This window comes from Pseudopodoces humilis, chromosome 9 (genome assembly GCF_049639895.1).
Source record: "Pseudopodoces humilis isolate 2021_Gansu_Grassland_sample_001 chromosome 9, ASM4963989v1, whole genome shotgun sequence".
Lineage (NCBI taxonomy): Eukaryota > Metazoa > Chordata > Aves > Passeriformes > Paridae > Pseudopodoces > Pseudopodoces humilis.
In genome coordinates, this window is record NC_142208.1 from 12,877,620 (window position 1) to 12,904,986 (window position 27,367).

Below are 27,367 nucleotides of genomic sequence, written 5' to 3' on the forward strand. Positions count from 1 at the left end.
GTCTTGATAAAAGAGTTGAACTCTGTAGCTAGGCAGAGAGAGCATGATAACCTGCTCTGCATACAAACTTACCACTGACTTCCAGTTATCTTCAGAAGCTCCATTAATAAGGCAAGGCCACAAGCCATAGCTCAACACCTAATTGAAAGTTTGGCCTTTGATCCCAGTAGAGGAACTTTATTCTTTCATTGAGGATGGCCAGGTCTTGGCTTCTGTCCTGAAGACGTGTAATTCACCAGAGAAATTTGCTGTTTCTGTTTGTTCTGGGTACCTGCTCACATATGTAAAGGTAAGCGTGTGCCTGTAGTCTCTGCTAGCCTTGAAATCTATTTTATCTGCCACAAGAGAGCAACATTAAGTCCTTATAAAATAATTGTATTTTTTTAATGTAAAATGCTTTTAATGGCATAAGCCTTTTTTTTTATATTACCATACGTAAAGGAAACTAGCCAGAAGTCTTTTTTTCTGGAACTTAAGGAATAAAGGTCAAACATTTCCTTTAATTCTGGTCTTTCACACATAGACTTTAAAACATGGCCAAGAAACTACACATCTGGTACCTTTGTTCTTACTGTATTAATCTGTTCCCATCCAGTATGAGGCCTGAGTTAATGAATCACTGGTGCTGGATATGATCCTCAGGGAAGTTTTGAATTTACTATGCTGTATTTTATATTGATGGCATGGTGCTGCAGAACTAAAACAGACACCTGCCCTGGCTCAAAGGCATGTCTTTCACATGATTCAACTAATAAAGTTATATGAATAGGAATTTATTACTGAATTTTATGAACAATAAAGTCACTGTTTATATAGTCCAAGGCTGGTCTGATCCTTAAGATGCTACAGTATATTGTGTTGCAGTGTTCTGCCAAATAAACTGAGCTGGCTGTGAATTAGCCAGGGTACCAGAAAGAATATGACCATATTAGCATACTGGCCCAGTAATATATAATACCCTGATCTACCTTTCTCTAAGCTAATATACCAGCTAAAAATATTTTAATGGAAACTTACTCTAATCAAATTACTACCATTTTTATTTGCTCAGTTGCACTTAGCATTCAGTGATTGGTCTGATCAGGCACCAAGACCAGAGACACCCTTCTAAAATTCTGTTATTTCTCACCCAAGCTAGGCAGCTCTCTCTGAACTACCCAGAAGAAGGGATTAAATAGGTTAGTTGATCCGCTTCCTCTCGTGAGCAGCCTCTCATAGGCCTGAGGGAGAGCAACAAGCTCAGGAACGCTGACGAGATTCCACATTTATGGAGGGGCTCGTGGAAATCAGCCTTTACTCCCTATTCTCATGGACAATCCCTTTTGTGTCCTTTACAGCAGAATACAGAGAGGTACTCTGTGCAAGCAGATATCTAGGTAATGATGCCAATTCAAATATATTTTATTAGAATTCCCCCACATATTTAGTCAACAGCTTTGTGAGGCCAAAGTTGAAAGATGGTACAATTTTAGAAGGAAAACAAAAGAGTCAGGACAAGATATAAACTGGCTTAGCATAAGTGGAAACAACATACACAACTCCTTAAAAACTGCTGCTCCAAATCAGTGTCCATTGAAATTATTGCTTCCTGCATCAGTCCTTCCTTGCTGAAGACTTTCAAGGCACTTGCCCATTCTTGCCATTCTTCAAGGTCTCCCAAATCATTGTTGTAGTACCTAAATTAGGAGAGATGATTAGCAACTTATTGTCACTGACCTATGTTTGTTTTAACAACTTAATGCCATTTCTAGTCTTTATTACAGTCTATAAATGGAAAATTATTGAGAAGTGTTGAAGTAGCCTCACTGCAATTAACTGAAAAATGAAAATATCTTCAATGCAAGAGCTATAAACTATAAGCTGTATAAATATGGTTATGCAACAAGTCAGGCCATTCAGGCTTACCAGCCTCCAGTACCAGATACAACTGAAAGCATCAACATGTCAGCTCCAGGGAACAAGGGCCCAGAGAGGATCTGACAAGGGCTGGAAGCTGAAGTTTGAGAAATAAACCCCTGTTTAGAAAAAAAATAGATATAATTTTAAAATCTTGATTACTTCTTCTCTTATTATATTTATTACAAGAAAACAATTTACACATTCTCATATTTACTGAATATTTTCCCAGGTTTTTATTTTTTTGCCCCATACACATGCATGATGCATGACTGATGTTGTGTCACACAATAACAACAATAAAAAAATGTGCCAATAAACAACAAAAATTCATCACACTAATTAAAATATTTATTCTAAATTATTATTTCAAAGTCTAATCTTCCTTCTTTCGCTCATTCCCCTTTGCTTTTTAATCAGGACAACACAGTAGTTAAGTCAGAATATTGATGTGAGCCATGCCTTCACTATAGAGGTAAATTATGTTTCTTACTCCTTTCGAACTCATATCTTATCTAGTAAAGGAAACTATAGCTACAGAGAAACTCAAAGTTTTAGTTTGCTAATGCCCCTGATAACTTCATCAGTTAGTGCCCATGCTAGTAGGATGATCTTATGTTACTAATCTTAAGCAGGAAGGGACTTTTTTCAGAGGTAAGCAACCATAAAGCAGTCAAGGCATCCAGTCTCAATTAAAAGCCACCAAAGGTTCCCAGCTCCTTTACAATGCTAGGACAACTGCTTCAGAAGAGTCCTTTTAATTTCTAAAATATATGATGTTCAGTTCTATTTATATCAGTATTCTCTCTAAAGCAAATAGTCCTTTTTCTTTTCCAGTCTTTCCTCTTAGCAGAAAGAACATTATACTAGGCTGAATAAATTAAGGTTTTTTTTCCTTCTCTTGTGGAACAGTATATGTCCCTGTCCCTGTTCATTCCAGTAAACTATTTCTGTTACATCTTGGGATCATCTTACTTTCCTAAGAGACCAATGTGCTCATCATTCCAAAAGAAATCTTCCACACTATCAGTGTTGCCTATATGAATTATTTTCCTGGACACATCCTCAGACCAAACCTTCTCCACAGCTATGTTCCATGGTGATTTGTAACTCTACTATGATCAACTAAAAGGCCCAGAATTTTTCCTCCCCTATTGTTTCCATTTGTATTGCTTCTAGATTGTAATATGAACTGCTGCTTCAAAATTTGAAAAATTAAGCCCACCTCTGCAGACCATAATCCAGTTCTCTTATGACATTCTTAACCTCCTGCTTCTAGGAATTTATTATCCACTTCTCATCAAGTGTCGTTAACTTGTGTCTATTTTCTGTGTCTGGGTCATGAAAAAAAATATTAACAGTAGTCCTAAGAGTGATCCTTGAGGACTCAACTAACTGTAGCCCTCCTTCCCCTTTCAGCATAACACTCTCTTCTTTTCAGCCAGTGCCTTATCCATTTCACAGTCCTTGCTCTAATCCTCATCTCACCCGCCTGCACCAATAATTTCCCAGGTGGCACTAAACATTGTACTGAAGGCCAGAAGGATTAGAACTACCACGTTTCCCTTGTCTTCAAATAACCTATTAGACAAATCTGGGAAACAAGGGTTGAATTTAGATCAAAATCCCAGTAAGAAATAGGCCCTGCACCAAAGGGAATATCAGGAAGGGAAACATTAATGTCAGGGAGAAAAAATGTAGACATCAGGATGCCTTTGGCCTTTGAACGAAATAGGTGTCATTTAGAATTTCTTGGAATGACTTTGAAAAGAAGGAGTACAGTAAGAATGTTGGCTTCTAAACATTTTTTTTTTTTTTTTCAGGATAAGTGAAGAGGATTTTGAGGTGTAGAGAAATAAGGTGAGAGAGAAACTGCCCATGAACAGTGCTGAGTAATTGTGCTGCAGAGTCTGATGACAAGTGAGAGTTGAGTCACTTGTGTTTCAGGCAGCAGCACTGGCCTTTTTTGATGCGTGGATCACTAATAGTGATGAAGTAATTATCCATGTGTGTGACATGGTTATACTACAAAATTAAGCTAATTGAGGTGCCTCTTCTCTCCCTTGCTCCTCAGCTCCTGAGTCTTCCAAGTGTATCCAACAAATCTGATAGAAGCACAGTCTCACAGACTGTGACACGCACACATAGAGTGTCAGCTACAGTGGAGGGCAGGGTTTGCATCCCAGATAACTCACACATGAAACTTAGCCACTTTCTTTTCCCTGGCACTGATTTATTCACACAAGTATTGGAGAAATTACCCCTGGTTTTCAGTGTGGACTTCTTGATCTCATATGTTTTAGATTAAAATTTAAATGATCAAAGAAAATTCTTACACTTGCATATGACATTGTTGAATGGACAAGTTCTTTGACATCAATTACTACATTGCAGGCATTACAATGGACATTTGAAATAAAGACAAAAACCAAAACCAACCAAAAAAATTTGAATTGACACTTTTGTTGCTGTACATTTCAGTCAACATTTTAAATGCAAAATAAAATTTAAATTTAAAATCTAAATTCTCTTTGAAAAGTAACAGGTAATTTTTAAATTGGACTCAGTCCACTTCAAATCCACACAAAAGCTGAGTCGGCCACATACTCTAGTTTAAAAAGTAATGTGTGCTTGTTTTTAGCTTTTAAGAGTGTTTATTTCTTTTCAAATAGCAGGTTCAGAGGATTAATATGAAAATAAAGCCTTTGCTTATGAAAAAGGCTTTTGCAGACAATAGAGCAGCACAGGATATTATGATCTGCAAATGATGTGAATTCATGTATCCTGCATGTTACAAGTGGGAACTTCATTTAAGACCTGAGTAAATTGGCATGGCAGGGGCAGCAGGAAGGCAACTCAAGCAAGGAATCCTAAGGACCAGCCCAGTAACACAGAGCGGCCCCAACCTTTTTTTTCTGGCCTCAAGAATGAAATAAGAGATGTCAAGATCCTTTGTTATAGTCCTGTTGTGGCCTGCCTATAGATTGGGATATTTGAATTTCATTTCCCTGCCTCCACTAAGAGTTTCTTTGAAAGCCTGGTGACACTGGCTTTGTGTAGGTGAGGTGAATTTCCTCTATAGTTCGTGTTGGCACAGTAGCACTTGAAATGCAAAACACAAACATCTTCTTAACAGTGTTAAATGTCCTCATTATTCAAAGGCATGGAAACAGGCCAGAAACTGTTCAGATTACCAGTGAACCATTCAAACTAGCTGTACAAAAGTAGGTATTATAACATGTGAGAAGGTACAGAGAAAAGTGATGACTCTGTTGACTGTAGGAACAAAAGCAGCAACAGTATAGATAGTTTATAGTGCTTAATCCCTATAATCTGAAAGGTGAGAAAGGATCAAGAGGACTGTATTAACTGAAGTATATCTGATTTTAAGGTTATGGTTGCTGCTGAGAGATAATCATGCACACATTTTAGAACTGTGTGTAAAATGGAGAGGAATAATTTCATACCTGACATTGGAATTACTTATTCCAGAAAAAATAATGTATCAGATGCTGCCTAAACAAAAAATGGTGCAGAGACAGTGAACATAAGGTTCTCATGCATCCTTCAAAAGACAACCACTATCATTTAAAATAAAATAACATTTAAAAAAAAATGAGCCTCAATGGGCCAAAGAGCCTTTTTTCATTCCGACATTCCTGATGTTCTTCATAATGTGCCTTTTTTTAAACATTTCCCCCTCAATTAACTCATAATTGCTGTCCGTGCCGTATGAATTATGCAGCATTTGATGTAAATTCAGATTCCCTGGCACTGAACAAATCTAAGGGCATTTCAGAACTTGGTGTAATTACAAAAGTAATCCCTTTAGACCAAGAAAGAAAATGAATATCATATTTTTTCATCCTGGTTGGTTTGTATGGTACTCCTGTGCTCAGTTCCCCTTGGGCTGCCATGAAAATGTGTGGTTTGGGTCTGGCTGAGAAGGAATTCATTTTCCCTGCTACAGCCCTTGCAGAGCTGTGCTCCACTGGTGCCTAGCGAGGTGTTTCTGACTGTTTCCCAGTGTTTTGGGCCCTGCTGAGCAGGGCTGTCTCTCCAGGAGTTACCCCTTACCAACAGGCTGGGGGTGGGCAGGATCTGGGGAGGAGACAAAGCCAGGAGAGCTGACCCACAATGACAAAATGCAATAAAAGCTAAGAGAAAGAGGGAGGTGAGGGGCGTTTGTTTTTACAACATTTGTCTTGCGGAACAACCACTATGCACACTGAAACTCTGCTTCCTGGAAAGGGGTTGTACATTGTCTGCTGATGGGAAGTAGGGAATAAATCTTTTGTTTTCCCTTGCTTCTGCTGAGGAGGGGAGTGATAGAGAGGCTTGGTGTATGCCTGGCATCCAGCCAAGGTCACCCCACCACAGTGCAATAGCAAGGAAGACCCTCAACTAAGGTAAATAAGCACAGTTCAGGAGAAACTGAAGGATCAAGCCCAGTTTACACCAGTGATACCTGTGGCTCCATTTTCTCCTCAAATTTTATCCTTGGTGAGTTCTTCACTGTAACTAACTGAACTAGAGTCTGAGTGGAAAATATCACTGGGGAAAAAAAAAAAAAAAGCAAAACAAGTCTTGCAATGTACTATGCTCTGAATTATTTAACTGTTGAAAAATTCAACATTTATCCAAAATAAGAGGAATGAGAGCAGTAAATTGGTGTGTTTAAATGTATGGCAGCTTGTGGACAAAGGAGTAAGACAGGAGGCAATGGGAAAAACTGATGCATAGGAAGTTCCACCAGAGTATGAGAAGGAACTTCACTGTGTGAGTGTGCACTGGAACTGATTGTTTAGAGAGGGTGTGAAGTCAAACTGTCTGCATGAAATCCTGTGCAATGTGTTCTAGGAAGACCCTGCTGGAGCAGGGAGGTTGGGCCAAATGACACATGGTACTCCTGACATTCTCCTTCAATCTGTAATTCTATGAATATTTCTCTAACTTATTATATTTGTCTCTGGAACCAGGTTTATAAGAGATTATAAAATATGCTAGGAGGGAGTCTGGATTCTAAGTGATTTCTAACAATCTTGGAAACTAACAGACTCAACAAATATAAAAGATATAATAAGATTTATGTGCATCAAAATTTTTCAGTGTACCTGTCACAGAAAAAAGTATTTCTGAAACTGTTCTTAGGCTGGGAATATATCTGATTAGCAAAATCCAGATGTTTACTATATTGGCAAGACATAGAAAAACTCAGCATGTTGATAGTGCATTTGGTGCATTGGCTGGGAAACACAAATTGGCGAATCGGAACTACTACACCTCGATATTAAGGTGATTGGTGAGAATTTTCACTAAATACAAAGCAAACTAAGATAAGTTGCTCAGGGTTGACTTCCATATACATTTCTTAGCTAATGTGCTATTTTCAATTTAGAGAGATGCAAATGTGCCTCTCTAAATCTGCAGATAGCGGTGGGGTGTGTTGCCAGGGTTGAGGAGATCCTAGTGAAGCAGCGACAAGAAATGGTTGGAGGAGCTGAAAAAGCAGGAATATAGAGAGAAGACAAAAAAGCAAGGACAGGAGACAAGATATCAAGAAGATACTATGACCAGCAGCACAGGAGGGTTGCACTCCAAATCAACAGTTCTTAAAGCCTACAGATTTCCAGTCTGAATTTTCTCTGGTTCAAGGGAATTTGGGCTAATGCAAAGCTCTGCATTAAAACAAATCTGATACTGAGTTGATCTGATACAAGGTTGACTAAACTCAACCTTGAGCTTTCATGATTTATTTTTCTTCAATACCAGAAGACATAAAATTGAAAGACAACGCTGAAAAGAGTTTTCGCTTGAAAGTCTCAAACACAGAGATGCCTAAAGAGACAGCTGAATGAAAGTCTATTAAGAATCTCACCAAACAGGTTTTTCTCTTAGTAATTAAATAACACTACCATCAACTTATGTAAATACAATTCCTTTTTTTTAATTATTCCAACATGACCACAGCTCAGGTCCAGTGATACAATGACATTTTTATCTTCTTAATCTATTTAACAAAGATGTGCTGTAACCAGTACAATTACAAGAAAGAAGTTTTGAAATACATCAACACATCAATACAACTGCTACTACTGTGATTCTCAGTAATTCTGCTATTGTGTTTGCTGCCCCCAATCACTCTAAGAAACTTCTGAAGCTGCACAAGTAGGAGTGAAGATGGGCTGTAAGCCATGAAGTGCCTGTGTTTAACATCCTGCTATTGACCCTGCTGTCAGGGATGTTTATGCAGCCCTTCTGATGGATTACCTGAGTATATTATGATCTTTACTACAAGGAATGTATGAAATACAAAAGTGTGACTATTCCTCCTTTGCAGAAGGAAGGTGAGAGTCAAGAAATATTATGTGATTTTCCTGAAAAGACTTCTTTTTAAAAAAATAAAAAAGAAGTATGTGAAATCATGAATACTAAATTCAGCATAGCCAAACTTAGGCTTCCTCTTCTACAACAGGAGATAACTAAAATTCTGCCTCCAGTTTTAACCTGGCAATCACATTCATTTATCTTAGTGTGTGTAGGGGGGAATAATCCAGCTCCTTTCTCAATATAATATAAACACAGAACTTTTTGCTGAAATAAAGAGCTGAAGAATCAAACTGAATAGATACTAAGTTCCATACAATATTAAAATAATTGCTACCACTGTTCCTCAGCTTTAGTATTGCTGGCTTCTGGTGGTATTTCCTGACTGTCTATAAAGGGAATCATTAATATTATCCCTGCATTGCTGCCTCTTTGTCTCCCCCTCCCCCTCCTTTTCTCTCTTTATATGGAGACAAGCACCGTAGTCTCTACTGAAAACTGAAGTATAACCATCTAATTGTTAATCAGCCAGTAGAGAGTGGCTGCTAAAGCAAAATGCCATGATGACTTCCGCTTGAGAGTGTAAAAAATTTGGTGAAATTGATCTTTGGTGTACTCTTACCATAACTTTTCTTTCTGGATACTGAGTCCTAAACCCACATTCTTAAAATCAAAATGTCTTTTTTCAACAAGCATTATTACAAATTTGAAGTCAATTAATGGTTTGCACTGACTTGAGCAGGACAACAGTTAAATGATATGCCCAAGGTCATATAGAAAGTCTGTATGAGGATGAGGAAGATTTTATTAGCTGCGTACATTAATGTTTTTTCTCTCTGGCTATGACAGCTCTAAAATTTATTGTCATTTTCCTAGGTAGCGCCCTGTATTGCTAGCCTGAAATCATCTCAAGCAAAATTATTTGCTTTCAGAGTTTTTTAAGTATCCTAAAAAGATTAGGGAGTCTGACTTTATTTTCTGACACTTGGAAATAAAGTTGCACTGCTTCTGAAACAAAATTCAAGAGTAATTATGCTTCTGTCTAAATATTTGTCAGTAAAGCTTTTTATTCCGCCTCCCCTTCAAAGTCTGCTACATTCAAAATAGTTAGTCACACCACAGAGCACAGAGATTCCTTTCTGAACATTAGCCATCCAATCCAGCTTTTTTTAGAAGCCACCAAGAAAATGGTGACCCCTTCCACACACATATAATACAGACAGTCACTCATGCATTAACAGCCATAAACCCCCAAAGGTCGTTTCCATGACAACCCCAGGGTCCTTAATGACCCTGACAGTTCAATGATTTTGTTTTGTTTGAGAGTGAAGGAATAATAAGTCTTCTCCCATCACCCCCTACCCCCTCCACTGCACTGATATGCTGTTCATTATCTGATCCCAGGCTCAGCCCTGGAGACAGAGCGGCAGCCAGCTCTGAAAGACAAGAGCCTCGCTGCAGACAAAGAGCATCGAAGGAGCTGAGCGTGCTCAGCATACTGCAGCAGCAGCAGCCTCATTAATTCCATCACTAGCCCAATGAGTTTAAGCAAGTGCCAGGGGTATTACAATAGTTTGTAGCAATATGTTGCATAAGTGAGCCCCAAATCACTGTACAGTTATTTAGAAAGTACATTTTGCATACCACTAGCAGGAGTGCTTCTATTAATGATGTGTACCAGAAACACAATAAGACATTGCAGCTAGTCTGCAGCAAGACCTATAATTTTAATGACATGATGAATAAGGCAATTAATGTACTTCAATCTATTTCCCATATGTATCATATTTAACTTCAGAGAACTAAAGAGATATCCAAGAGAAAGAAGTGTAATAATGCATCACTAAATGGGTAGGCTACTCCTAATTCTTTAAATGTACGTTTCTTAGTACTGCTCTTCAGCTGAAACTTCTATTCTTTAATTAGAAATCAGCTACAGCCTTATGCAGACTTCCATTCCCAATATTAAGTAGAGTCTTCATTAAATGCTATAGAAACTGGATCGTTGATCCAACGTCTTTCTTTATGAAATTCCGCTAAAACCGCTTCCATTGTTTACACGAAACTATATCCATTCATTTGATCCCAGTCCAGCATTGCCTCGTCATGACTATGGTCTTACTAGTGCCATATTAAACCAGCTCTTTGATGACCTATTTTATGGATGGATGAATCTAAATTGCCTTAGTTTTCCTTCACTTCATAGATTAACTGTGCATTGAACATAAATGGTATAAATTACGGCTTCCAAAAGGTTTCTTTAAGTAGTATCAATGGTCATTGGTCTTACAGCTTTCAGAGTCAATGCAAGTCGTGACTGTGTGGGGAGACCACAGTTGTGTCTTCCTCTTCCTACTTATGGAGAGACTTTGAGGCAGTATCCTAGGGCTAAAACACTCAGTACAGCTGAAATGTTCCTGAATTTACAGGTAGATATGCTACTGTTAGAGTGGCTTTGTACCTGTAACATAAGAGGTGGCCCAGCCTTTTCAATGGGAGTGAGAATTCTTTAATGTGCTTAGATCAAATTATAACAATTTGCTGTATTCAACTTTACGGCATAACATTCAATCCTTTGATCTAGAGAAGTGCTTAACTTCAGCTGGCTTTAGGAGAACATGCTATGGCACAATCCCCTCAGGGCATACGCATCCTTAGAACACAGGCCCCATCATGCAGCCATCCAGAAGAACTGTCCCTAACTCTTTGGCTCAACATCCTGGCATTTATAAAAAAAAAAAAATTAGACAAATATAGAGAAACCGTCTCCCTCAGTGTTTGAACTCAATGAGTGGCTTGAATTTTTGCTGCTATTTGTGTGTTATCTTCAGTCATTATTTGGGGAAAGTTACTCAGTATTTTCTGGTATAATAAAATATAAATTTTTTCTTCATTCTGAATAGTAGAATCTAATATGAATCAAAGTACTTACAGAGGAAGTCAGAGATAGGACTGGAGCACAGGCGCTAGACCCTTCTGCTCTTTCCTAGCACTCAATTTCCACTCCCTCAAATATAATGATATGCCTTTTAATCCTGCCTACACTCGGTTTATTCCTCTTCACTGCAACCTAAAGCAAGGTCACTGGAAAGTCAGAGACAACACAGCAAGTCCAAGTCTCATGCAGGAAAGAAGAGAGATTTAAAGAAAAAATTTAGCATCTTGCTTCTACAGTTAATCATTACCAGCAGCATGTCTTGATTGTACACTACAAAGGTAATCCAAACTATCAGTTACAGCCACACTACAGCCTATGTGCTCCCCAAACATGACATTTCCTCCTGTATGTCATCCATGTTTCTCCCCACATCGGCAGAATTTCCCAAGTTCTGCAGAGCTTCCCCACAGAGCACTACACACGCCTTCCTAAGCAAGCCCCTCACTCTTAGTTTCATTACCATGTTCTATGCATACCCCATGTTATGCAGAGGTAGTCTTGGTCTGATAGCAATTAAATATGCCCAGAGGCCTGGATTCTCTCTTCGAGTGCACATACAGCTCTCATTAATGTTAATGTTGGCTATGCACCTTATCACAAAGGAGAAGCAGGGAGATCTGTAAAAGTACCTAACCTGGGGAAAATCTGGCTGGGAAGCAAAATGATGTTATGTGCATGCACATAGGATGTAGTTCTCCATTTCAATCTAGTTTTCAGAAGGAGTGGAAGGTCTCCAACCCCACAAGGCAAAGAAATTAAGCACCTAATGTGTCAGGATTCTTATACAGCCTCCAAAAGTAGCCACACTCTGTTTATGCCCTGCCAACAGTATAGCACAGTAAGCTGTGAAACACAGTGTGGAGTCCTGTAGAAATTTCGAGACCTTTTATTATCTTTGCCACAACCAGAGACACTCAGAGAGCCTGAATGGGATTAGGATCCTACTGAAGTCTCTCATCAGAAAACGTGTAATACGTGTCTCTTCCCTAGCAGGTTTAGACATGAAACAGGCGAGACAGACAAAGTGGTTATCTCCATTTCACACACTAGCAGAAGAGGCATAAAGATGAAGTTACTTTCCCAAGTTTACAGCAACAGAAAGCAGAAACTGATAGCAAATTTCCTTAAATCCATCCCAACTCTTTTACTCTTTCATCGTCTTTACCCAAATCTGAAAGCTTCATCTCCCATCTCATTCACTTCAACAGTTCATGAAACAAAATGCATCCAACAGGATTTTTTTGTGGGATTCCCTCTTTCTTACATTTCATCCTGTTAAAGGCATGTAGCACATAGCAAAAGACAGCACTTCAGATTCCTTTTCCAGTAGGGAACACAAGACTCTCATGGGACCAGGTTCTACTACCTTTAGGAGAGATGCTCCACCTAGAAAGTGAAAGATTGACCCAATATATAGGATGTCCCCCCAGCTTTTACTTCTGTATATAACCCCAATCTGGCAGGAAAAAATTTAAGTGCTGATATTGTATACAGTTATGTACAAAACTAGCATGGTGCAGAAAGAAGAGAAGAAAGAGTAGTTTAAATTGAAGGAACACACGGGATTTGGGAGCTGATCATCCTGATTCCCACCACATGGCACATACACAGCAGCCAGGGGATCAGCATGAGTTCATGAAAGACTCAAGTCCCTCTTGAGCAACCTTTTGTGACAAAATAACTCACTTTCTGGAAGAGGGAAAAGCCGTGGTTGTTGTCTACCAGAACCTAAGGCTTTTGATATCTTCTCCCACAGCTTTCTCCTAGAGAAACTGGCTGCTTACTCATGCCTTGGACACATGCTCCATTCTCTGGATAAAAAAATGCCTCTGTGGCTACGCCCAGAGACTGGGGGGGATGGAGTTACACCCAGCTCATTGCTGATCACCACTCCTGCTCCCCAGGGCTCAGTGCCAGGCCTGTTTACACCCATGATCTGGATGAGGGGACTGAGTTTGCAGACAACAGTGAGTTGTCTCCACAGTTATCTGAAAGGAGGTTTTACCGAGGTGGGTGTTGGTCTCTTCTTCCATGTAACAGAGATAGAAAAAGAGAAACCAGCCTCACACTGTGCAGGGGAGAGTTAGACTGGATATTCTGAAAGGGTTGTCAAGAATTGGAACAGGCTGCCCAAGGAAATGGTGGGTACCCTCCCCAGAGGTATTTAAAAGATGTGTGGTTGTAGCACTTAGAGACATGGTTTAGTGGTGGACTTAGAAGGGTCAGGTCTAATGATTCCATGATTCTCTGAGGCACATCTGAATATTCATGAGGCAAGCCTTTCCCATGAGAACATTAGTAATGAGGGGGAAAACTTCAGCAATTCAGTGTCTGCACACCATGATTCATCCTTTCCAACACCACAGCTGTTAAATACAATTTTGTTAATTTACTTGGAAAATTTAGAATTTCAAGTTTTCACATATATATTGACTTGTGAAAAAAAATTGCCATGAAGTAAAAATTTTAATGACTAGAACAAGTTGCTTCAAGTGAGCTTCTATAAAGTGTGTCCTAAATGTCTGAGGTGATATGAAATGTATTTAGGATTACAAAACATTTTAAGGCAGCTATATGGACAATGACTCAACATAAGGATAAGTGTAAGGGAGTGTTAACTAAGCATAGGTAATTATTTACATTAATGTAGTATTTCTCTTTGCATATATAAAATAAATGTATTGAACAAGAAAGAGAAATTTCTTGAATTAGTATAATTTAAGAGCCATTTGAAACTCAGAAATATGTATTACCTTTTTTTTTCCCCAATGGTACTGCTCATAGCTATAATTTCCATGGCAATGAAAAGAAAGGCATCTGAAACGAAAGTGTTAGAATAACAAGCTTTTTCCATTTCACTGTTAGGAGCAGGACAATAACTGCTAAAGTTCAGAAACAGCAGACCTGAAAAAACATTATTTTTATCACCTGCATTGCTAAAATGTAATCTGTGGCAATTTGCCCAGGCCTCCTAAGGCTGAATCAGAAGATACTACTGTTATTCCTCCCAGTACTTCTTGTTTGTGCTAGTCTGGGCACAGTTTGATGTCAAAAAACAGGTTTCTACTGCCAAGAGGACAGGTATTTAATGCTGGAATAAAATATTATTACACAGTAACCTCAAGCCTTGATGCTCTACTTCCTTATATTGGAATTATCATGAAACTTGGACATATATCATACTTTTCTTACCAGATAAAGTTGCTTTACATTATTTGTAGAATCATTATTAAGTTATAGATGATTTCTTCAGGTTCTGCAACTGATGACAAGCAAGTGTTCTTTTCCCCATAAATAAAATTACTCACGATCAAATCCTAGTGCTTGTGCACAGAACAGAAAGAAAGTACCAATGGAAGAATAATGTGCTTAGCAAAGGTAAAGCAGAAGGTGTTATGTGCTGCAAATTCCAGGAATCTGCTTTACCAACGCCAGCTTGGCATTCTGGAGGACAGGTTTATAGAGGTTCTAGGTGCTGCTTTCAAAAGATGTAAGCATATACCTACTTGCTTTCTACAAAGATCAATGGCTGAATTGCATAAAAACCCCAGCTGAAGGCAAAGGATTCCCAAGGTGACACAGATAAGTCAATCATGTATTAGAATTTCCAATTTTCATCTGTATAAAACAAATTGTTTTGAGACCTTTACTTTCTTCTAAGTCTGACACAAAGAGACGTTGACCTGCTCTCTCCAACCAATTTGTGGAAAGCATTACATAAAAAGCATGGAAGTTTCTCAGATGTAAGGGATCATGCTTGGTGCAGACATCTCGCCCTAAACAACCCTTCCTAAGCATCACCAAGCTTGAGTGTGCACTGCACCAGCTACAAGGAATACCAAGTTACAGACACAGCTGCACTGACACCCACTGACTAACCAGAGCACCGGGACCCAGCTCTGCTTTTGCTTTGTCAAACCAGAGCCAGAAACACTCATAAGGATTTTAAAATTGGTTTCAGCAAGTTTCCCACTATGTGAACACGTGTAAGCTTTTCTGATCAAGATATCTGTGGCTACCTTACTGATTCATTCCTAGAAACACCATTTAGATTTTCATCTTTCCACATCCATATTAGGCAAGGAAAACCGTATATTTTATGGATTTATTTTCTTTCCATTTTCTAGCTGATACCTTGTTTGGGCTGCTTCTTTTGGGAGCAAAAATGCTAGCCATACATGTCAATAAATATTAGTTAAGTAACAAAATGACAAGAGTTCTAAAAAGCAAGAGTTTTAAAAAGTAATGGCTTTCAATTTTTGAGCTTTATGAAAATTTTGAGAACTTGCCACACAAAATTAGTTTGAATACAGTAAACCTTTTCTTCATTTTTCTTCATGCAAGTAGTTGTAAGACAGCACCCATGGCAGCATAACACTGGAAATTAAGAGGCAGATAGCAAGCTGGAGGAGCACTAACAAATCTGACATAGATGCAGAATCTTCTCTATTGAATTTTTATTTTTTTACTTTCTTCTCACTCTGATGCTCTACAGCACAGCTGAGCCTTTTTGTCTCTTATTGTGTTTCCTGAACAAGTATGCTAAAATATCTCGTCTTTTAAAACAGGACATTCAGGATTTCAGCTAATATGATCAAACTTTTTAGATTTTTTAAAAAAATGCATAAAAACATACTTTCTAGTGCAGAAGAGTTTGTGCCTGTATTTATTTCTGTATCCATTCATCCATATGTTCCCACAGGAACATTAATTTCAGTAAAAACACTTTGGTTAAAAGAGTCTCAGATTAGTCACCTATTCTGCCATAGCAGGACTAAATTTACTGTTTCCATTAGCCCATGACCACTGCAGTGTCCTGCTACCAATTGCCATCCTGAGCGTGTTTTGTAAGCAAGGCCACGCTACACTTGTGGACCAAATGGTGTATGCCAAATGATTATGCAGGCCTTGAGGCACTCTGAGTGTATAAACATTTACACTACAACAGATCTTTGGCCAAGTGGCCAAGTAATTGATTACAGGGCTCTGAATGTCACTGGATTTTATTTATAAAAATCCCATGACATGATTTTGTGCAGAACCAATACTGGCAGTTTTTAAATGTAGGATACTTTCAGGTGAATTCAGAAGCAAGCAGTCCTTGCAGAAAATCATGGAGAGCAAATAGGAGCAGGCCTCACCCTGGCTACCATTTCTTCTGAATTCAGAATATCTGACAATTAGGCAAATGCATTATGAAGGTTCCCTGTTTTGCCATAACATAAGTGAACATGAGGCAGTCTTTTCTATAGGGAACACTATATAAAAACAAGAACGCTGACCTATGTTAAAAAAAACAACAACCAACCCAAAAGACAAAATAATAAAATGAATCAGAAATATTTTAAAATAAAACTGGTTGAATTTTAGCTTTAAATACAGATGTTAAATAGAAAATGTCAAATTTTCTATTTGTCATAGAGACAAATTATTACAGAAAATATTTTTCAGTTTTAATTGCTTTTCCCATAAAATCTTAATTAATTAATTTGAAAGGTAAGGAAAAATTCTGTGGAAAGTCAGAAGGAGATATAGTGATAGTCAGCTGTACAAAATCAAAAGTCTGATACATCATTTTTATCTTTAGAGGTGGCACTCTAAGACACACATATGATAATAGGGAACCATGCAGAAACATATTGGCCTTTAGTTTTAACATCTGCAAAACACAAAGTCTCCGACCCATAAAATCATATGGACAGTTAACTTTGCACACTGTGTTAAGCCTCTTTACAGAGCATCTCATTCAAAAATGCACATCAGGGCATATTCAAGTGTGCTTCTCTGGAGCTGAATTTGCTGTCCTGGTTTCTTCTCAGCTTCAATATTTTTTTTCCCTTTCTTTTGCTGCTTAACTGGAAGCAAAAAAAATGTATGAGTGCACCCTAATCTGATTCACTGCATTAGACACAAAGGATAAAGTCACCTCAAGTGGCTGATAGAAAAAAGCAAGCTGTAGGTTAGAGACAATGATTTTAACCATTCCCCTTTTTTGTAAAATGACTATCTGTCTAAAAGCTATGCCTTTGCAGAGCTGATGAGGAATGTGCTGATCCACAGCATTTGTCACAAATCTGCTCAGTGTGTTGCTCTCAGAAGTACCAACACATGCACCCTAAATGTGGTTTACAGACACTTTTTCCCACATGCTAGGTGATTATAGGTCCTCCTCCTTCTAATTTACTCAAATCTCTGCATTATTGGCGTAGTTTCCTTTCAAGCATCACCTCTGGCAGAGTTAAACAATTCTGTGAGCAAGTGTAGGGAGCTGTGAGCATCACCACATGCACATGACAGCAGTGGGACAGGCAGCTCATTCCAGAGTTCTGAGCTCACCATGGGATACCATGGCACTGGCTGGCTCCAAACCCAGATACAGTCATAATAAAAAATGCTGCATTGTTCAGAGTAAGTAAACAGTATGCAAACCTGGACTTGTACAGTTCTTTCTGTATTTGTAAATGGTTTGTAAATGGAGAGAGCGAAAAACTGAACAGGTAACAATTCTGTGACTCAGTTTTGATTGTTCCTTTAAACTCCTGAGCAAAACCACACAAGAAGGATAAAGTTCTGTCTCTAAGATCCAAAACTGTTTTCTAAAACACCAATACTAAATGTGCTACTGATACCAAAAGTTGCAATTCAAAATGCAACACATGAATTGAACTTCTCTGTGATATAATTAGAAAATAATTAGAAATACATGTGGTATGCAATAGCTACATTAGAATAGCACCCAGAATTAAACCCTGCTCAAGTACTCTGTGACTTTTGGGAGCAATGCCAAGCTGCTTCCTGGCAAGCCAACAGACCCAAAGAACACAAAGGTGGTTTGGAGTTTGCTTTGCTTCCTTTGAAGTCCTGCCCTGCACAAAGGTTAGTCAGACTACACTGACGGTCTCAGAACAGCTAATATGTTTTTCTTTGAGCAGGGTCTGTAATTGGAAAGCATTTTGAGCAGCAGGAGGGCAACCATGCAGTTCTGAGAGAAAAGTAGTGCATTTCCTCTGTCACAAACAAGAAACAAATCACTTTCAGTAATAAGAAGCCAACAGCAGCATCTCTAGAATACATGTGGAACAGAGCTGCTGCTGTTAGAAATGAAAAAGACCTATTGATCTGCTAGTCCAGCTACCTGCAAATTTAAGACTGTACTCTACAGGATGTCTGCTATTTATTTTCTAGACTGGATTCAGAAGACTACATATTGGTGATCCCACCACTTTCCTGTTAGGTTTTATTCCAATTTTCACATAATTCCCTGTCAAGAGGAGAAGAAGAGGGTGAGACTGTTTGTTTTCCAGAGTAGCTTTTGGTTCCTTAGATTGTATCTGAACATCCCTCTAAATAATTTTTTTGTGGTTACCTACATAGAAAAAGTTTCCTTTTCATCTTGCCTTACCCAGCTTTGATATTACATCAGAAACCAGCAGTCCTCTGAATGCTCATTCTGGTCAAATGACCACCACTGGACATTTTCTGGTTGCCCTTTGCAGCTTATTAAATTCTTTCTTTCCAAGCTCTGTGGGCAGGATAATTTTAGCAATGAGCTGTCCAGGATGACAGGCACAACAAATAAGAGCAATCCAAGAGTATAAGGACCTAATTAATAAACTAATAGAAGCATGTAAATGCAGAGTGTCAGAGCTTAAAATGAAAATGGGGACAAACATGTTGGTTTCTTAGAACCTTTGTAATTGTTTCATGTCAAAAGTGCCCAAGGCTAACCAGCCTTTAGTGGATTGATAAAGGACCAATGTGTCGGGTCTTATTTAGTGGAAGAACCCAATTAATTATTATACAGAATTAGATGCCATTTAGCATTGCTTATATTACTGATGACTCGCTAATTTGGCTGGCTCTGATGTAATTACAATTAATTTACGTCCTTAATCCTAATGCTCTAACCTGGCTTTGATTTAATCAGGCGATGTGAAGGTATCACAATCAAAGCAGCATTGAGGAGCTCGCTGCTAAAAAGAGATAATTACACCTTACAAAACATATCCTTCCTACCACTCACATCTTGAAATACTGAATTAGAACAGCAAAATTCTCAGTCAGAAAATCTCCAATGGCAAAGTTCAGAGAAGACCTGAGAACACTGCCCAAAATTCTTCTTTTCCTTCTCTCAGAATATGCAAGAACAGTTCTAGTTATTTAGCTGCAATCTACAGATCTTCAGATAAGCCCAAAGAAGAGCAAATCTTCTTGCCATGCCATCAAGACACAAGAGGCGACAGACAGTAAAGCTGAACTGCCTGTAACATCTGGAAGAACACATCAGGGCAAATGAAAATAACAGCAAACCAGAGCTCAGCTTCAGCTTGCCTGGATGAGAAGTCAGAGCTAGAGAAAGTAAAAATCCCTTTCTCCTAGGGATGCTGGTCTTTTGCAGACATTATGCAAAATGTCAGCTCCACTTGACCCTTTCACACTGTCACAGCTTAGAGATAGCTCTGCCCTCTATCCTATCCCAGACAGCATGGGATCTCTTGATGAGGAGTCCCAAAGGTGGGGAGAGACAAACAGGTCTCTCTGAGCCATTCCTGCAGGTGTTAGAGAGGGCCCTCACTGTTGGTTTGTTCTCTGTGCCTGGGAGAAAAGCAGTTTTGAGAAATCAGTCTTCAGATGCTTTCTTAGAAACTAGATATAAGGCAAGCCTGGAGCCACAAAGTTTTGCTGTGGATTTTCTTACCTTGCCTCCTGATTTCCCCTTGGGCTGTATATCTGTCCCCAGACTTTAACATTACAATGTGACCTCTTCTTTATTTTTTTCCTTTTAAACTTCTGTTTTGAATGGATCTGAGAAATTTAATTACCTGATTGTTATATGTCTATAATGCTAAACTTTAAATCCCTAAGCCATTATGTTAATTTTATTAATTCTTGACAAAATATTTTAGCTACTCATTCATTCTTTAGCATATAACTTACATGTGCTCCACTATGAAAAGCTTCTTTGCCATTGCAGAATTGAAGGGCACAGAAAGTCTCTCTCTGTTCCCTGTCTTAGAGGCCAGCCTGACAAAAAAAAGACTCCAGCTGAAAAAAGACTGCCATAGTAGAATGCACACGGGGGCAATGCAAATCTGCTTATTCTTTTGCACATCTTCTTTCAGCCCAAAGTTGCACGTGTTAGTGAGGTTATCGTAACACTGGAAGTTAAGACAGTTCACAGGCTGGAATGAAAGAAACTGTTCAGTGTAGGGAATTTAATTTCAGTTACCCTGGTTGTGTTGCTTTGCAGTCATCAAGCTACTCTTTTTTTCTTATAACTTTGCTGCTGTGTAATACTGTAGGACAGTTCAAAAACACTGAGCTTACTATTGCTGATTGCAGCCAAAGGAAGTGCTGTAACTTACCGTCTTTTGTTTTGTTAACTAAAAGCAGGACATTTTTAAGAGAAAAAACATTAGCTTCCAATTTTGCTTGATTGCTATGGTACCTTCTAACTACATGCAGGGTGAAATATTTGCTTTACAGAACCCACAGCTTCCCATCTCTCCTTTTATCAGTTCATAGCAAACAACCTGTGCCCAGATGTAATGGGAGGACAGCAAGACTCACCCCTCGTTTCCTCTCCCCTTGTCTTGTTCCTATCATTGTATTCAAGTCATCCCAGCTCAGTACAGCACTTAATATTATCAAATATATCCTTAAGTCCCACTAAAGGCCCTGAGAGTTAAGCACAGGTTTATATACTTTGCTGCAAAGCAGACTGTCAGAGACCCACCTGTGTGCTCTTCATTGACAGATTGGCTCCAAATTGTTGCGAGCACTTTCATTAGTCAGTCTCTAAGACAAGCCTGCTTTTATCAAGCTGTCAGACTTTTGCACAGAGGAGAAAAAAGAGAGGAGAAAGTTTTGAGAGGGAAGGAGAGCTGTTCCTTCCCTGTGCATGCAAACATCTCCCCAACAGCTGACAGAACTGCAGATGTGCTGTTTTGAGATGCCTGCTCTCTCTACAGCAGGCATGCTCCAGAGGAGATAATGGCTGCCATCCCGCCGAGAGTGCTGTTATATGATCCTCTTTCAGTTATTTGAAATATGGACTTCACTCAGAGGATTCTAGGAATAGCTGCTCCAGCTGTTCTGGAGAGATAGAAAGCTGTCACAGGAGACTTTGTTAGACTCTGCTAAAATCAGCGGCTGCACTAAAGATCTCACATAAACTCCTTAAGGGTTTGTACCATTCAGTCAGGAGTCAAGGAGAAGTGAAATGTGGTCTGTGACTATGAGGCAGTTTGTATTCCATGCATCAAGGCTATGCTTGGATTTGGCAGACAGAATAGGAAAGACGCTAAACGGATCCTTTTATCAAGTGTCTGAGCAGTTACTTGATCTAAGAGGTTTGTATACCTGCAACCAGCAATGTAAATGTCTGAGACAAATTACAAGGCAGCAGTAGTGTTACAGTGAAGGATGAAAGTGCACACAGAAAGGCAAACAAGCAAAGCATTACAACAGCCACTTAATGGCAAACACATTTATTAACATCAAGTGCGATGTTTGTAGGTTTTCCCTGCCACAACCAGCTGCAGATGCCAGCTACTTAAAAAGATGAAACAGTGCAGTGAATAAAATTGAGGGATTTTTTTTTTTTTTTTCAATGTAGCCTGCCTGCATTCTTGGCAGAGGAAGCAGGCTCCTAGCTCTGCCTTCGAAGGAACAAAAGGCATGCTGGCACTCAGTGAGCAAGTTGATTTCACAAGGCCTCCTGGGAAGGCTGTACCGGAGCACGGCTCTGTGTCTGGCAGCTGCATCCTTGAATAAAAAGAGGAGGAGGAAAAGGGCAGGAAGGAAAGAGCACACAAGGTCTCCATACCACACATGAGAAGCTTTTACACACAATCAGACATCCTTGCCCCAAAGTATTCAATAAAAGAAGTGTTCAAGGTGAACCACTATACTTACCGCACACCACAGCAGCACATTTCACAGGCTACTGTTCTTTTATTAGAAACATTTCTCAGAGGTTTTATTGCTACTCATAGATTGTAAAGGTTCAGTTTTTTAAGTATAGGAAATATAGTGAAGTAGAAGATCTAAATAAAAATATAAAATTCGAGATGCTTTATAAAGCAAAAATAGCATTCTTTCCTTTTGCTTTTTGCTGTTACTCAGGAGAAATATGTAGTCAAAATGCAAGCGGGAAACTGTCCTATTGTAGCAGAGTACACCAGTTTATTTCAGTTTAAGGGATTGACTCAAAATAGGTATTTTATTATCCCAGTGGTATGACATGGACAGAAAACAGCTAGAAAAATTAATGCATGACTCAGTGGAAATTCAGACAGAGATAGAGATATTCATATTAATACTGCATTATGTCTGAAATGTAAGACTGTGAGATAAACCCTCTATATCTATGATACTGATTCTCATCAAGACCTTAATCTGGGTAAGCAAGGTACAGGTAAAGGTTTGCTCACTTCAGAACCTTAAAAAAATAATGAAGTTCAATGTAGTTAGGACACTTCTCTTAAAAGGCAGAGTCAAGGTCCTTCTGTGTTTCAAAGTCCTGGAAAACTTCTAGACAAACTAGAAAAAGAGGAGGGCAAAATTAGTATAACCATGATAATATTGGTGCCTCACCACATTTCTAGGACTGGTCTTTTCATTTAACTCCAGTGTATTTAGACTCATGCAGAGAACTAAATTAATCATTATGCAATGGAAATCAGGAAAAAATTCCTTAAGGGCATATTGACATTTTATCTCTCTTGTTCATTGACACAGATGTAAACAGGAGCTGCAAAAGAGTGAGAATCTTTTCTCTTGCCTATTTCACGTTTGTAAATCAAAGTAGGGTTTAATCTGATACTCCTGTTCTTCCAGCAGGAAAGAATGAGGGAGGGTATGCACTCCCTGAAAGTAAACTCCTGGCAGTGAGGCCAAAGAAAAAGAAGCATTCAATTATTTAAGGAAGATGGTGATCCTAATAAAAATAAACATCTGGTTATCTGAAACCACTGTCAGAGAAAGTGTTTGTTTTAACTATTATCTGTACCTGGTGGATCAGATTAATCCTTCCTCCTACTCGAAATACATATATGTATTTAATCCTAAGTAATTCTACTGACTGCAGAAGGATTCCTAGCATAAGCAAGATTGTTGTGGTTGTAAATTTTAGACAATAGAGCCTTTAAAAAAATAACCTAAGCAAACAAGTCAAACACCCCACAACCCAACCCAACCCAACCTTCATCATGACCTATTACTTGCATGCCAAATTCTTGCTAATTAGAAAGTGTTTTCTGTGTCAAATAGAAGTTGCTCCTATATTGCAAATATTGCTGGGAGTTTATGATAATTATGTACTTCAAACAAAACTGTTTTGGATAGTCTACAATGGTCACCTCATTTCTTTGTTGCCTGATCATCTTGGGTTAGTAGTTTAAGTAACTTTCTCTCAGCAGAATTGAGTAATCCTATCTGATCATCCCCTTTACATTTTAGTAGTGTTTCCTTATGCATCTTTAGCCTAGTTTATCTGAATAGTGGGGAACTTGATTCTCTTAACCTCTTTTAATGTTGTTTGCATGCAGTATCTTATTGCAGCACCTTACTCCAGCTTGTGTGACACCAGTGTGTCACTCTCTTTTGTCCCTCTTGGGACACAGCTCACTCTGCAGCCCAGGAGCCAGGCCTGCCTCACAAACAAACTGAGCATCCTTTATAACAGACACAGGATCCAGAGCAATTGGAATATTTGTTTCTAATCAGCTTCAAAAATGGCATCATTCAGCTGTGCTGAACCACATTATTTAATTTGTAGTCTGTTTTGCTATTGATTTCTAATGTCCTCTACAGTTATAGGACATCACTCAATACAGCATTTTCTTTACCTAATACAGCTAAAAAGCTGAGAAATTTAGCAAATATGTTTGTAAATTTAAGATTACAGCTCCCTTATAAATTAGTTGATAAGGCTATTTACTGAAAATATGCAGAATTATATATGCAATATTTTTCTAAAAATATCTGAAATAAAAATTAACACGAGGTACTAGAAATATTAACTTTGGTTTAAAAAAAGAAAAAGCCAAAACCAACCACCATCTTTTTTTTTTAAGGCAGACCCACAACTCTGTGTTGAAATTCCTCCTATTTCTATTTGGATCAGATTCTTTTTAGGGCTCATTGTTTTGTGCAAAAAATGTTAATTCTTGATGACTTGAGAACAAAATAAAGGAAGATACATCTTGTAAATGGAGGAAGTGGGAAATATTATATTTCCACTTAATTATCAGTTATGGGACAGAAAGAATTATGGATTTCTCCAGTGAGGAAAGAAGAAACCGGAAAGAACACAGAATGCTTTTAGATATTTATCAGTTGAAACCCTGATAAAAGCATGAAAAGAGGTTGCTGTGAAATATTTTCTATAGAAAGTTCTGAGTCTACCTTTCCAAGGTATGTTTGAAGTGGACCTCACAAGTGGTTTTAAGGCTCCATCAATTCCCAGCATCTGATATTAAGCAGTTACATGGGAACTTCTTTTTACTCTGAAATCTGAGCACATTTCTATCTCTCTTTTCAAGCAGGGACATCAAGAATGTGGCTCAACTTCAAACTTGAGAGCTCAAATAGCAAAATCAAATTTTAAGAAAACCACACTTAATGGTAACAATCTGATAAAGATATTCCAAAAAATTTGCACAAATTTTGGTACACAAAATTCTTCATATGGGAATGCCTGGTTTTCTCAAAAGTGGACTGTCTTAAGTAAATTCTAGAAGAATAATTCTTACTTATACTGTAACAGTAATCAGTGCTTCTTGCTTTAAAATAAAATTATTATTTTCCAAAAAGTAGCTTAGTTCAATGAATTTAAACTGTTTGTGAACTCATTACCCACAAATCATTGAGAACTCAAGGACTGGTAAAAAAAAGCCCCTATACATTTGGTAGAAAATATGCACATTCATACAATATTTAAATAGTCATTTAGCATGTGCATTCTGCCCATTCTGACTGTGTTTGGTGCATGATTTCCATATTTCCACTTTAGACAAGTAGAAAGTCTTAATCTGAACAAAAATAGAACCTCCAAATCAGAACAAGCTGTTAACAAACTCTACATTTCTTCAAAATTAATATAAACACCCTTTGGTTAAGAAAAATGTGATATGACATATTAACCTCTTCAAAGAAAGACACAACACAGATTTCATAGGAACTGCTTGTTCACATCACTGAAAAGAAGAGCTGAGCAAACAAAACCTTTGCCTGTAGGGACTAAGCTGTAGTTAAATATGTTTGGTTTAGAATTCACTTCTGTGCGAACTTCAGCCAAGTTGCTTCAGTTTAAAGAGAATGATGGCTGTGAATGAAGTTAACAATATTTTCACAAAAGATGAAATTTGAAAGAGCAGATGTGGAAACCTGCTCTTATGAACAACTATATTCAATCAGGGGATTGTGTGTGCAGTCAATACAATTCAAATTGCAAATATAAACAATGAATAGCAAGCACTCAAAGGACCACTGACAGAAAACACGTTGTCAGCAGTTCACTGCCTGAAATATCTTAACAACAAACATTTGCTGAGTAATTGCAATCAACAAATTTGTTGAAACACATCCAGTTAACTGACAATTTTTCAAAAGGAAAAGATAAACATGTGAAAAATCTTTGTAGTTCTTTCATTCAGATTTGTGGTCCAACATCACAGAGTTGGAATTCAGAAAATTGCCACTGGCCCTCCTGCCTCTGCTGTGATAATGCTACTTCTAATGCTATTTATAACATAGTTCCAATACAGGTAAATCACCTGAGTCTTCAGATAAGACTTTGTACTGTAGATTATCACAGACAACTCTTGCTTTATTTGCTTATTCTCAATCTGTGTATGTACTTTAGAAAGAATAATTGGGTCAGGTGAAACACTTTCCTGGGAAAGAACAGTGTGCTCAAACTTGGAAAGCCAAAACAGCCTATGAGAGGTGGCACAGAAAAAAGAACAGGATCATTACAAAGCATGGGATCCTGATGCTCACACGCAGAAGCAGAGTTTGCTGGAAGTCCCAAGGAGCTGATAGTGATGCATCAGAGGACAGCAGACTCCAGGGGAAATTCAAATGTGTGTTGCCTTTCAGAAAGTCACCATGGTGTATCTACAGAAGCATTTTAATAGCTCAAAAGCGCACTTTTTAAAAGCAAATTATCAAATTTTTCACTATTCTATAATATGCCTCGCTTCACATCAAGAAACTCTTCAGAAACAAGAAATTTTGACTCCTTTTAGGTGAAATAAAACTGAAAACAGTTTTACAGGAGCAAACCTTGTGTGCTCTGGACACATCTAATCTAATGGACATTCGGTCTTGAAAGGTATTGTGGGTGGATGTCACTGTTTCACCATCAAGTATTTCACTCTACAAAAACACTCCTATTGCCCTGCAGTACCTGGTAACATGGGTGTAGCTTGAGGTGATGGAAACCAAGCCAGGAAGTAAAGACACATATACACAGTCTTGATGAGATTAGTTTATAAACCCTGCATTCTGCCTCACATACCCATTTCAAGATTTTCTTGGTGTTAAGTATCCCCTCTTAAAGCACAGGATAATTTGGGCTTTTTGAATTTACAAGCCTTTTGATCTATTTTGTGTTCTGACAAAACAAAAAACGTATAGGCAGATTTTAGGGCTTACTTGACCACCATTTGGTCATCTGAATGTCATTCTTTGAATGCACTTGCAATTTGGAAAGCAATTGTGACTGGAAATAATGTCCCACACAAACATTTGTAACAATAATGTTAATATTTCCTATTGACTGCGAAAGGAGAAATATAACTCCCCATATGTAAAAAGCCAAATAAGCAAGACCCAGGGAACTACAGGCTAATCAGTCTCACCTCAGTGCCTGGAAAAATCATGGTGCATGCTGTACTTTCCACCTGGAAAGATGTTCTAAGGAGGAGGTCATGGATGAAAGTCAGCATGGCATCACTACAAGCAAACTGTGCCTGACAAATTTTTTGACCTTTTATAAGTTACAATCGTGGAGGATGAAAGAAGAGATAGACTGATATGTACCTGGACTTGTGCAAGGTATTTGACAGTACACTACATGACATCCTTGTCTCCACATTGGAGAGACATGGATTTGGTGGCTGGACTACTCAAGAGATAAGGAATTGGTTAGATGGTTACACCCTGAGCAAGGAAGGTTGAGTACATCAGGCTGAGTGG

At 38.4% G+C, this 27,367-nt stretch overlaps 1 long non-coding RNA gene across 2 annotated transcripts; it reads right to left on the reverse strand.

Moving 5' to 3' along the window:
* Nucleotides 1-632: 632 nt before the first annotated feature.
* LOC148183775 (uncharacterized) lies at nt 633-20,823 on the reverse strand. Of its 2 annotated transcripts, XR_015773247.1 has the most exons (5): nt 20,732-20,823; nt 20,099-20,185; nt 13,915-13,978; nt 1,906-2,015; nt 633-1,676 (listed from the first exon to the last, which is right to left on the reverse strand). It is a non-coding gene; the product is annotated as an uncharacterized LOC148183775 (long non-coding RNA). The 2 variants fall into 2 exon arrangements; XR_015773246.1 differs by lacking the exon at nt 20,099-20,185.
* Nucleotides 20,824-27,367: the final 6,544 nt, after the last annotated feature.